Source organism: Magnolia sinica, chromosome 18 (assembly GCF_029962835.1).
Source record: "Magnolia sinica isolate HGM2019 chromosome 18, MsV1, whole genome shotgun sequence".
NCBI classification, from domain to species: Eukaryota; Viridiplantae; Streptophyta; class Magnoliopsida; order Magnoliales; family Magnoliaceae; genus Magnolia; species Magnolia sinica.
In genome coordinates, this window is record NC_080590.1 from 37,323,693 (window position 1) to 37,336,937 (window position 13,245).

Consider the following 13,245-nt stretch of genomic DNA (forward strand, 5'->3'; position numbering starts at 1 on the left):
TTTCACGTATATCTTGTCTTGTGGTTAGTTTAGATTACTTTGATCTGTTTCTAGTTTATATTTCTTCTTGTTTATCGTTTGTGGGTGAGACCTGAGTTTGGATCTATGCTCATTGCGTTGTTGGCGTGCTGCGCAACATGCACTTGTGAAGGGAAAGGGAAGTTGTGTGTAAAAGTTTAGAATTAAAGGACAGAGGAGATAGAAAAGGAAAGAGAAATGTCATTTCAAGAGAGAAGAGGAATGAGAGAGTTATTTAATGAACTCAAATTCCTTGCAAAAGCCTTTGGCGGGAAGTTCTTGCGCCGAGGGCAAGGTGGGGTCCACCATGATATTTGTGAGAAATCCACCCCATCCATCCATTTTGCGAGCTCACTGTAGGACAGGGGACAAAAAATTTGGCAGATCCAAAACTCAGGTGGGCTAAATGAGAGGGAGAATTGGGAAAAGAAATTAATGCTTACCGTTGAAACCTTCCTGGACTCCATAATGTTTATATGCCATCCAAACCATTTATAAGGTCATTCCCACTGGGATGAAGTGAAAACACACAAAAAATTAGTTTGATACAAAACTTTTATGGCCATACGAATGTTTTAATGGTGGTCATTGAATCCCCACTATTTCCCCTCCTATGGTCTACTTGAGTTTTGGATCCACCTCGTTTTTTTATTGCTTGTCCTAAAATGAGCTTTAAACACGGGTAGATAGAGTGAATTTCTCACAAACATCATAGTGTGCCCCACCTAGCATTTTAGGGAAGGAACTTCTTATGAAAGGTTTTCGTAAGAAATTCATGTCCTAATTTAACATTATTTAGAAAACTGAAAGTTAGGTGGGGCCCACCATGATGTTTGTGGGAAATCTACCTCATCCATCCGTTTGTCCAAATCATGTAAGGACATGGTCCAAAAAATAAGGCAAATCCAAAACTCAAGTGAGCCGAACGACAGGAAAAAGTGGGTGGGGAAATGGCCACTGTTGAAACTTCCCTAGGGTCCACCATGATGTTTATATGCCATCCATGCCATTTATAAGTTCATTCCTATTGGATTAAGCTAAAAGCACATAAAAATTAGCTTGATGCAAAACTTCTGCAGCCTCATGCATATCTCAATGGTGGACGTTCAATCCTCACTGTTCCTGTCATGCGACCCAATTGAGTTTGGATCTTCTTCGTTTCTGGGACTAGGTACTAACATGATCCGGAAAAAACATATGAACAGGGTGGATTCCTCACAAACATCACGGTGGGCCCTAGCTTCCCGTCGGACAATCCGCGTTCGTGACTTAAGATAGGGTCATAGTAGGTTGGAATTATAGAAGGTCATTACTATAGATCCAACGGAAGCGGATTGCATGTTGACTTGGTAAAGTTTTATGGGCCCCACCATGATGTATGTGCAATATCCATATTGTTCATCTATTTGGCGAGAACATTTTAGGGCATGAGCTAAAAATGAGGCAGATCCATAACTCAAGTGGACCACGCCACATAACATTGGGGAAAATAACGCCCACCGCTGAAACGTTCCTAGGGCCCACCATGATGTTTATTTGTCATCCAACTTGTTCACAAGGTCATACACACTTGGATGAAGGGAAAACACAAATGTCAGCTTGATCCAAAACTTCTATAGCCCTCAAGAAGTTTTCAATGGTCTGTTATCAGACTTTTAAAAGTCTTCAATACTTGGGGCTGCTCGACCGGTCGAGAGGCTGGCTCGACTGGTCGAGGGTCCAATCGACCAGTCGAGCACCACTCAACTCAAAGTCCAGCGTGCTATTTATTTGGGTGTCCAAGGCACTTGACCGGTCAAGGGGATGGCTCGACTGGTCGAGGGGGTTCCTCAACCAGTTGAGGTTACACAGATTCGAGTCTGAATCTTATGCGAACTGCAGAAATTTGAGGCAGTTTCGCAAGGGTGCGAAAGGAAAGTTTCCTAAACTATAAATAGGGGTCCCTAGGGCTATTCTAATGTATTCTAAGGCTTCCTAAAGGTATTCTAAAGGGTTTTAGGGTTATCAAATGGTGTAGCAAGGGTGAGATTCAAAGTTATTTGAATCGGGTAAGTCCTCTCTCTTTGTCATTGATGCTTTCATAGTGGAATTCTATCGCTTTGTGCCATGGTTTTTTTTCCAAAAGGGTTTCCATGTTAAATCTGTGTATTTTCTTGTGATTGTTATCCTAGATCTAGATCTGTGTGATTCCGCATCACAAATCCCCAACAAGTGGTATCAGAGTAATCGTTGAGGCACAGATCTGAATCTACAGGATTAGTAATAATGGCGAGCACCAGGTATGATATTGAGAAGTACTCAGGGAAAAATAATTTTGATTTATGGAAGATCAAGATGATGAGTTCCTTAATCAAGCAAGGCGAAGATGGTGCTCTTGAGGAGCGAAAGTCTACTATGACTAATAATGAATGAAATACTCTTGATAAGAATGCATTATCATCAATCTCTTTATGTCTCACGGATGATGTTCTATACAACGTCATAAGGGAGAAAACTGCGGTTAAGTTATGGGTGAAGTTAGAAAATTGCCTACACTTGAAGCGGCAGTGGTATAACTTCAAGATGGCAGCGAGTGGAGATCTAGAGGCTCACATCAGCAACTTTAATAAATTAGTTTGCAAATTGCTGGATATGGAGGAAGTGATGAAAGATGAAGAACAAGCATGTATGTTGCTGAATTCTCTTCCGGCATCGTACGAGTCATTCAAGGACACTATGTGCAGCACGAAGAAAACCCTGAGTGTCGACACCGTTATCTCAGCCCTTCAAGGGAAGGCTATGAGAAAGCTAAACAGCGACATGGGGACATCTTCTGATGCACTATTTACAAGGGGTAGGAATTCTGAATAAGGTACAGGTTCTTTAGGTTTTAGATCCAAATCTAAGGGCAAGGACAAAGGAAAGGTAAAGTGCTGGAATTGTGGGAAGGAAGGACATGTGAAGAAGGATTGTGAAAATCCTAAATCGAAGAGAGAAGATTCTGAGGTTTCGTACAGGGAGGTCAATGCTGCCACGTCAGATGGATCGAGTAGATGTGATGGTAATGTTTTGTTTGTGTCTACTATCAGGCGGCCGTACGATGATCGTAATGACAAGTGGACGCTAGACACAGGGGCATTTTTTCACATAACTCCTCATAAGAGTTGGTTCGCCAGCTACGGGAGCGTGATGGTGGACAGGTGTTTATGAGCAATGGCTTTGCCTGTAATGTTGTGGCTATTGGTACGGTGCGCATCAGGATGTTTGATGGGGTGGAGCGTACCTTGACTGATGTCAGGCACGTTCCTAATTTGAAGCAGAATCTGATTTTTTTGGTGTACTTGAAGCAAAAGGATGTAAGTACACAGGTATTGATAATGCTCTTCAGGTATCTAAGGGGGCACAGGTAATCATAAAAGCCAAACGACTCGATAACTTGTACAGGTTGATCGGGTGCACTTCAAAAGGTGGAGCTACAGTGGATGTAGCGGATTCCACCTCTGCACGTGTGTAGCATGTTGGGCATGTCTACATGAGCGAGCAGGGCAAGAAGGCTGAGACGCGCATACAGGGATACAGAGTAGGTGGAGCAGCCACCTGTGAGAAGAATCACATGGCATGATCGCAAGATATCGGCGTGGTACATGGACGAGTCCAATATTGCAAAGGATTCATCTTCTATTCTGATGGCTCTAAGTGAGCTTGGTGCTGAGAAATGGAAGGTGACAATGGGCGATGTGATAGATTCGTTGTACCAGACCGACATATGGGAGCTGGTGGAGCTTCCAGTGGGTCGGAAAGTGGTTGGATGCAGGTGGATCTTCAGAAGGATACAGCATAGATACAGGGCGAGGTTGGTAGCGAAGGGATCGGCTTCTCAGAGATATTCGTGCCGACAGTATAACAGGTGTCTATTAGATCCGTGATTGGCGCTAGTTGGCCAATGTGAACTTGAGCTGAAAGGATGGATGTGGAGTCTGCACTTCTGCAAGGGAAAGTGAAGAGCAGATCTACATGAACCAACCAGAGCAGTTCGAAGTTAAAGGGGCTAAGAAAAGACTTTGCAGGAGGTCATGGTTCAACCTATCGCCTAGGCAGTAGTTCAATTCCTTCATGGTGAGTTAGGAATTGATGACATGTATATCGCCAATTATGACATATCTGAAATCAATATACTGTAGACTCGGTTAAGTGAGACATTCAGGATGAAGGATCAGGGGGCTGCAAAGATGGTTCTCGGCGTTGAGACTGAAAGAGAAGTAGGTTTTGGTAATCATAGGAGGAATACCTTGTGTGTAGGTATTAATCAAGGACATGATGGGCCAGGTAAAGCTGGAGAGTATTCCCTACGCGTTTCTTCTCAAGTTTTCCTCAGGACATGTCCCAAAACAGATGAGGAAAAACAGGATATCTCATGAGCCTTATTCGAATGCGGTTGACAGTGTATGCCAGGGTCTGGATTAGATCGGTTATTTTACAGGCTATCAGTGTTGTGAGTAAGTGCCCCGGTAAGAAATATTAGGTAGCGGTGAGATGGTATGAAGACTATGCCTTTTATTTTGGGAAGACAGGAGCAAAGGTGGTTGGGCACGTGGATTTTGATCCGGCAGACATGCTCACCTAGATCGTTCCTGCAGAGAAGCTCAAGTTCTCTGTAACTTCTCTGGGCTTGGCGATGGCGAAAAAGGATGAAGTGTGCATAAGAAGCTATGATGTGATGTAGAGATAAGAGAAGAGGGCAGCATGATACACAATTGAAGATTGAAGACTTGGTGGAGATTGTTGTCAGACTTTTAAAAGTCTTCAATACTTGGGGCTGCTCGACCGGTCGAGCACCACTCAACTCAAAGTCTAGCGTGCTACTTATTTGGGTGTCCGGGAAACTCGACCGGTCGAGGGGGTTCCTCGACCAGTCGAGGTTAGGCAGATTCGAGTCCGGATCTTGTGTGGACTGCTGAAATCTGAGGTGGTTTCGCAAGGGTGCGAAAAGAAAGTTTCTTAAACTATAAATAGGGGTCCGTATGGATATTCCAATGTATTCTAAGGCTTTCTAAAGGTATTCTAAAGGGTTATAGGGTTATCAAAGGGTGTAACAAGGGTGAGATTCGATGTTGTTCGAATCGGGTAAGTCTTCTCTCTTTGTAATTGATGCTTTTATAGTAGAATTCTGTCGCTTTGTGCCGTGGTTTTTTTCCGAAAGGGTTTTCCACGTTAAATCTGTGTGTTCTCTTGTGATTGTTTGTTGCTCTGGGATTGCTATCCTAGATCTAGATCTGTGTGATTCCACAGCACAAATCCCCAACATGGTCGACATTCAATCCTACTACTTTATGTGGTGTGGTCGACTTGAACTTTGTATTTGCCTTATTTTTGGGCACATGCACTAAAATGATATTAGGAAATAGATTGTCATTATAAATATAATAACTATCATAGTGAGGCCCATATAACCTTACTATGTCTGGTTGGAGACATACTTTTAAGTCCGAGCATTTTTTGGCAAAGAGAGAAATTGATTACTTTTGAGTTCAGGCTTTTTCAACAGAGAGGGAAATTAATTTTTGAATCATCGAGAAGGGAAAAGTTTTTTAAAAGGAGGGATTTTATTTTTTTAAATTATTATTTTAAGTATTGGGCTGGGTCGAGCTATCAAAGTTTTGGATGGCTGATCTAAGCTTACCCCGCTTGAAAAATGGGCCAGGAATTTAGGCTTGGACCCGGGGCCCTTGTGATATAGGGAGATGTGATGACCAAATCCTAGATGCATGTATAATCAGGTTAAAGAATGTTCAAATAAATACATGAATCAACTAACCATTTCCAATCAAATGGATTAGGTAAATTTTAACACAAATATGAGGTCATTCCGTCAGGATCATGCCCCTTACCATAAAATTGCATAGACAGTAAAAATGGAGGACCTGGGAATATGAGGATACCCCAGATCTAGCATAAGTCAGTCCACAATCAAGTTTGGATCTAATTCTACTAACTAACCATCCATCTTTTCCGTTCAAACTAGAAATGGGTGAATAATGAAGGGTTTGAGATAAAGAAAGTATAGGTCCTTTTTGTCGTCAAAAGAAAAGAGGATGATTCTTACCTTTTCATGTACTTCGAAGATCTAAAAAGAAGGAAACCTGAAATCGAGGTGAAATCCTCAACACCAAGGGCCAATCCTGAAATCCTAATTTCTTAAATAAAGAGGAAGGAAATAAATGAATTTATATTCATTTAATAACTATGAAAATAGAGTTTTTCACAACGTATATATAAGCCATGAAAAAAATAAAAGTGCACTAAAGTCCTTGAAAATAAGAAAAATAACAAAAAAGACGAAAAAATAAAGAAAGTGTAATAAAGCCCCTGAAATAAGAAAAAAAAAATAAAAACGCCTAAACTAAAACACTCATGTGGTAGGGTGTGAAATTCGACCCATCATGTCACTCCTGCACTCGTAGCATGTCAGAAAATGAGTCTGATGGACCCAACGTCCATCCACATCAACTCCTCCGCTCCAGTACTTTGTCGGCGACACCTCCTCCTCTGGTACACTCTAAAGGGTGCATCACTGATGTCTGCATCACCTTGTGCCTGATGCTCTAACCCAAGCTTCACCTTAGGCGGGCTAGCCCAGCCCAGCCCATTGTCAACCCTAACGAGATTCAAGTTGCACAGTGTTTCCTAATTAGTTTTGGATGTATGGGCCTATTATCTCTTATATATGTGATATAGTTTATCGTATGGTATAGATGATTTCGTGATCACTCTCGATTGCGATGGTAGATACCACATGGCCTTTTTACAAGATATGAAATATCTTAGCTATCATATGCCTTGTATCGATAAAACTATAGTAATGATTGTTAAAATCATGGTCAAATACTTATTGAAGGCACCATAGCTGCCCTTATACTTTAGATGAGTTGGTCATATGATCTAGTAAAGATATAAAATGTGATAATCCCTTCATGACTTGGAGTAGACCATCACATAAAAAGGTCATAATATGGAAGATATGAGGTCATTATGAGGAATGCATGGTGAATGTGGTATTGCTCCACTACAAGAAAAGGGGACAAGCTACGAATAAAAACCGTAGCTAAAAGCTATTGCTACGATTATAGTCCGTAGCAGAACCGTAGAATTGGTGGTGTAGCTCAATTAAAAAACCTATTGCTACGGTTAAATCCGTAGCAATAGAAATCCGTAGCTAACTTTTTGTAGCGAAATGTACATAAACGAAATCCGTAACAATATGCTAAGTTAGAAATAGCTACGATTTTTAGAACAAGAGCTACGGCTAATATCCGTAGCTAATTTAAAATAAAAATTGTAACCATGGTGTTGGTTACCATTGCAAGAACCTGCTGTGATTGATCAAGTTATCTAAACTAATACAATTAATGTTGATAGGAATAGTACATAAAATGCAATCAGGAAAAAAAATGATGCATTTATTACAAATAACAATCAAATCATACAATGCATCCTATATTCACATTTCTAAATAAACAATATTTCACTTTGCTCAAGCCTCTCATAAAACTTTCCAATCTAGCATGTTTAAAAGGCCTTCGCTGTCAATTGGTCCACCATGTATGTGCTCCTATATGAAAATCAGGCTGGTCCAACCATCAAATGGACACCATATACCAAAAAAATGACAGGTAGAAGGAATTACATATTCGATGCACAAGTCATCTAAACTAACACAATTAATGTTGATAGGAATAGTACATAAAATGTAATCAAGAAAAATAAAAAAACGATGCATTTATTACAAATAGCAATCAAATCATACAATGCATCCTATATTCACATTTCTAAATAAACAATACTTCACTTTGCTCAAGCCTCTCATAAAACTTTCCAATCTAGCATGTTTAAAAGGCCTTCGCTGTCAATTGGTCCACCATGTATGTGCCGCTATATGAAAATCAGGCTGGTCCAACCATCAAATGGACAACATATACCAAAAAAATGACAGGTAGAAGGAATTACATATTCGATGCGCACGTGGCCTGTTGATTGGATAGGCCTTATAGGCCACAACACACACACACACACACACACAGAGGACCCACCCAATCAATGTCCTAGATCTTGTTTGCACATGCCATGTATGGGGGCATCAGATTCGAGAACCTACTCTCGCATAGCCATGGCAGGGCTACTTTTAACTAACATGGAACTCGAGTCTTTGGTCACCAGGAACAAGAGAGAATCAATCACATGATTTAACCTTCCCTCAGAGTTTAGGATATACAACAGTAGTAATGAAGCCTCACCTTCACTTGGGATGTCAGGTGCATCCGGTGTCTACACTGGATAGAACTTGTAAAACCTCATGTTCTCATATGCAGCTTTCGTTTCCTCACCATTTCTTCAACAGCCTTTTTGCGAGCTTCCCTTGCCTATGGGCAGGAACCATATTGGTATTCAAAACTTAGGAATGTGAACAGTTCCGTAAATTGTCCAATCAAAACTAAAAGTTGTGTTGTAGTTTAAATACCTCCCGCTGTGCTTTCTTTGCTTCCATGACCTTTTCTTTGATGAAATCTTGCAGAAATAGATTATGTTTTCTATAGTTGGTAATAAGACATGGAAGGAACAGAAGGAACACACTCCTAAATCGCATAGAAATACCTTGAAGGCATCTTTCTGATCTTCTACCAATACCTCATCCTTAATTTTCTCACTTACAAACTCCTAAACATTACAAAATCAAATTTTAACATCAATGCTGGAAAGAAACAAAACTTTATGCACACAAAAGCATAGGAAAAACATACTGATGTTCTTGGATCAGTGCACCAATATAAATGTAAATCAATGATGATTACAGTCATCGATCAGCAGAGTTTTAAATTTATTAGGTCAGAAAATATTACAAAGATTTCTCTATTTCTCAATTCTTTTGAATCCAGGGTATCTGGATATGGAGCCAGAGAGCTTCCAGCACCATTCTATAGAAAGTTTCAGCAGCATTACCAAAACTGCAACAGACAACTTGAATGTGAGTGACTATTGTGATGATGATTGGGTTTAAAACAGAGTTTTACTACTGCCTTTTTTGAGAAAATCCTTGGAAATGAAAATCAAATTCACAGCTGTTTTTTTCACTAACAGTGGCTAACTCAATTTCCATGTAGTCAGAATTCATTTCCAAAGTATTCTCCTAATCCAAACTATAAAGGCTGGTTTGGCAATGTGGATTTGAAATCAAGTGGCTTTGAAATCATAACTTTGACACAGGAGTTCAGAAAGAGCTACAACTAGGTGGGGTTTGCACGCGCCAAAGTTCAAACAACCAAAGCACTGTAGCGCATCAAAGAGATAGTGCCATAAATCCACACAATATGTTCAAAGTGACATATAATTTCAAAATTTACCTTTTTTATGAGAAGAACACAGAAGATAAAGAGCTGGACAAATTTTACCTTTTTATGACAATCTTACTGATATATCATAACACAGTGTTTCATAGCAGACTGCAGAAACAAAAAAGAACGTTTATAAAGACAAAATCTAGTTACACCTTTCAACAAACAGAGTTATTTTCAAAATGAGCATACTTAAAACAGAGAAAATGATTTTTTAGAACTAAATTGAGAAATGACAAGATCTGATATGCTATATGAAGCTGCAAACAACTCAATGGGTGGTCCTGACTCCTGACCATCCAATTGATGGCAATCAAATGGACTGCTAAAACAAAAATGTCACTGGTGAAATCTCAATGGCCAATATCAGATGGTTAAGATATGTCTGATTGGTATGGTTTTTGGGATATACCCCATCCACAATGGACCCCATGGTTTGGCCTATCTGTATCAACTTACACCGAGGGCTCATGTACTGTGGATGAGTTGCCACAACACATGAAATGGTTAGAAATGTGTAATGTTGTAGCTCATATCTGATTGCTCTAATGAATTTACATCTTGAATGCTCCCACATGTAACAGTTTTAGGTAAACTTTTGCCTTTTCTGGTTTATAGGTGTTTGGACAAGGCATCCCTACAACTCAAAGAAGATGGTGCCAATCCAAGTCCCTGGCAACTTTGCACAGTAACCCAAGTAGAAGAGATTAAGATACTTATAAAACTCCTCCCTGTATCGGCCTGCATGATCATGCTCAGTGTAATCTTGACATGCTTGAAGCAGTGGGAACATTCAATTGCTTGCTGCATGGATGACTGCTGATATAGATGAAATCATCACACCATAGTTCAAATTCCAACAACTGGTACAACCTGAACCCTTTAGCCATGTCTTGGAACCTAAACTGATCAAGCTATCTGATGACGTTTGATCCACTCTGTTTGGAATGCAAACAGTTATTGGATTCTTGGGTGCCAAACCAGTCTGAAGTCATAGTGGGATCATATGTTGCCTCTTTAGTGCTTGTATATCTCATAGAGAATGTTTCCACAAGTTTACGGTTGAAAGCTGATTCTAAGACCTGAAAATGGAAGTTTTTCATAAACTAGGCAATATACCAAAACAGCAAATGGTCTTGTATCAAGAACTTTAACAATCATTTTACATTACATCAAGCTTGAAAGCACCAAATAAGCTGAAGTATTTTGCATTATGAGTAAAAGAAGTAACTTTCAACAAAACCATACCAACATTCTCTACTAATCACGTGAACATTGAATGAATGCATTAACCAAGCCAGATATTAAAGAGGATTGAAAGTGGTTATAACACATGCAAACACGCTATTGGACAATGAAGTGCAAACATATCATGAGTTGAAGAATCTGTAGCAGTAACTCACAGTTTTAACTGTTTTTAAGTGGGGTTCCCCTGAATATTCTGAATGGACTGATTTTCAAGGAACGCGATCTTCATTGTGTGGCCCATCTTTTGCCTTGTTTGGATATCCTACACATGGCAGAGCAGCAAAAAACATCCTTAAACCTAGAGGTCCAATCATGTATACATAGAAAAACATGAAAAGTGACAGCACAAGGATATAATTCATGTGACCACACAAGTAACTGAAGTCTGTCTGATTTCCCTACCAAAAATTTCCAAACGGAACAAATATACCTTGCAAAATCAATTTCAAGGCCAGGAAGTACCACAGATGCAATGCAGTATTTCTTCTATGGTAAATTCAGTTGGACAATTTCTTTGCTAGTATACATGTAAACTTTTTGCATACCTGACTCTCTAGCACTGGAAGTATGACTAAGAGGGGGAAGCGATAAACCCATAGTTTTCACTTAGTCAATACCATGTTTTTCGATGAAATGGGGAAGTTATACCCCAAAAGGAAAAAAGAAATAGGACTTTCCATTCCATTGGATGATTAGAAAACTCAATGTCCATGTCAAAACTGAAGTATTAGGAGCCATGACATTAACTTCATAATTGAGTTCAACTTCTTTAGCTATTGTGCATACAGAAGGTTTCTGCTTACTATGTTGCTACTGACTGGTATTGCTTTTGTTTTGCTTGGCCTTTTCTTTTTTTCTTTTTCTTCTTCATAGAGGGATACTGTTCAAGCTATTTCTGAATTTACAGCTCGAAATCAGTTGCCACGGCACATAGAGGATCAAATGCTGTCCCACATATGTCTAAGGTTCAAAACAGGACTGAAACAGCAACAGACATTAACTGATCTCCCAAAAGCCATTCGGTCTAACATGGCACACACTCTGTTCTTCTCCATTGATATAAAAAAAAAAGAAAGAAAAAGGAACACATAAAGAAATGGAAGAAAGGGACACATACTAATGATATTCTTTTCGATAAGTGATATTCTGTCTCCAGCCCTCAGATCCTGCACAACTTCAAGCAATTCAAGGACACAAATATTTCTTGGTGGATGCTCCTCTGGATGAACTTTTCCAGAGAATGAATTTTCCACCCACACTTTCTCATAAGCCGCTTGGAAACATGGGGGAAATAGTGAATGTTTAAATCTATTCAGCTTCAAAGAATGTAAGGTTGTAAGTTATTGAATGTTATTTCTAATAGGTAAGTATTATCAAGATTTCACTGATACATCCCAGTGGAAGTGCAATGCATGAAGAGAGGCATTCAAGAAGTCTTGTCCATCAAAGAGAAACATATAATAACCAAAAAAAAAAAAACATTTAACGGCTAAATTATACGAGTAATCTATGCATGAGTAGTCACTGAAAGTAAGCAAATATAAATTATATAAGCATCCTTGGTGTTTTGCAAGGTAAATAACATAAAACCATGAGAGTATATTATGTCTCCATTACTGCATGCAAAAGCGAAATCTGAAAATTTTTAAAAGGGCTGCTATTAAGTAAATGATTTTACCTGCCTCCATGCATTGTACGATGCTACAGATATTATATGATGCTACAGATCTAGCAACTTAAAACGAAATATTATGAAAATTATGAGAGAATGAAACTAACAGATGGTTCTCTTATTACTATTATTTTCAATGGTGAGAGACCAAATATAACAATAAAAAATGTACTAGCAACAGGGAGCACAGACAGCATTCCATATGCTAGAGTACATGTACATTGGCTTCTCATTTGGAAGCTCAGCAATTTGCAACAAGCAGCACACACACTGCTCAAATTACAAGTAGGGAGTTGTCTAATTCACTTCTGATATAGACAATTTCCACTGGCATAATGGATCTGCATTAAAGCATATAGACCCGAATTGGACGGACTTACAATAGGGCCCCAACATATGGGTGGGCCCTATCACTGAACATGGGCATTTCTAGCAACCTTGAAAAAAAAAATGTTTGTACTTACATTATTTGGTGGTTGTTCCAAAGAATGGAATAGGTGTGGAAGTCCTCAGTTGGATCAAACCACAGAACACGTCTCATTTCCTTGCCTCCAACTCCTGATTTGTATAGATTGGCTTGTATTGTATACGACTGCCCTGTTCTGTTTCCCAAGAACTCAAAATCAAACTCATCTCCTTCAAGCCCAATATCTGAACACATCTGCATTAGCAACAAATGAAAAATAAGAAAGCAAACAAAAATTGAAAGTTGTTGAATCTGTAATAACTTCCTTATCGGTTGGATGGTGATACTAAAGACAAATGCTATTTAGGCTTTAGAGGGAAACCAAAGCTAGTGTAATGGATTTTTAGAAGAAGTGCAATTTCGAAATATCCAGATGGTGTAACAAAAATACAATTTGGAATGTCCAAACAGTGCAGGAAAAAATAATTTTGGAGTCGAAAAAATACAACACCATCTGTGGAACTTCACGTCCTACT

The 13,245-nt window shown here is 39.3% G+C and overlaps 1 long non-coding RNA gene across 1 annotated transcript; it reads right to left on the reverse strand.

The window, feature by feature from the left end:
* Positions 1–7,756: 7,756 nt before the first annotated feature.
* LOC131233015 (uncharacterized) lies at positions 7,757–11,159 on the reverse strand. Its single transcript, XR_009165025.1, has 3 exons — positions 10,787–11,159; positions 9,441–9,491; positions 7,757–7,942 (listed from the first exon to the last, which is right to left on the reverse strand). It is a non-coding gene; the product is annotated as an uncharacterized LOC131233015 (long non-coding RNA).
* Positions 11,160–13,245: the final 2,086 nt, after the last annotated feature.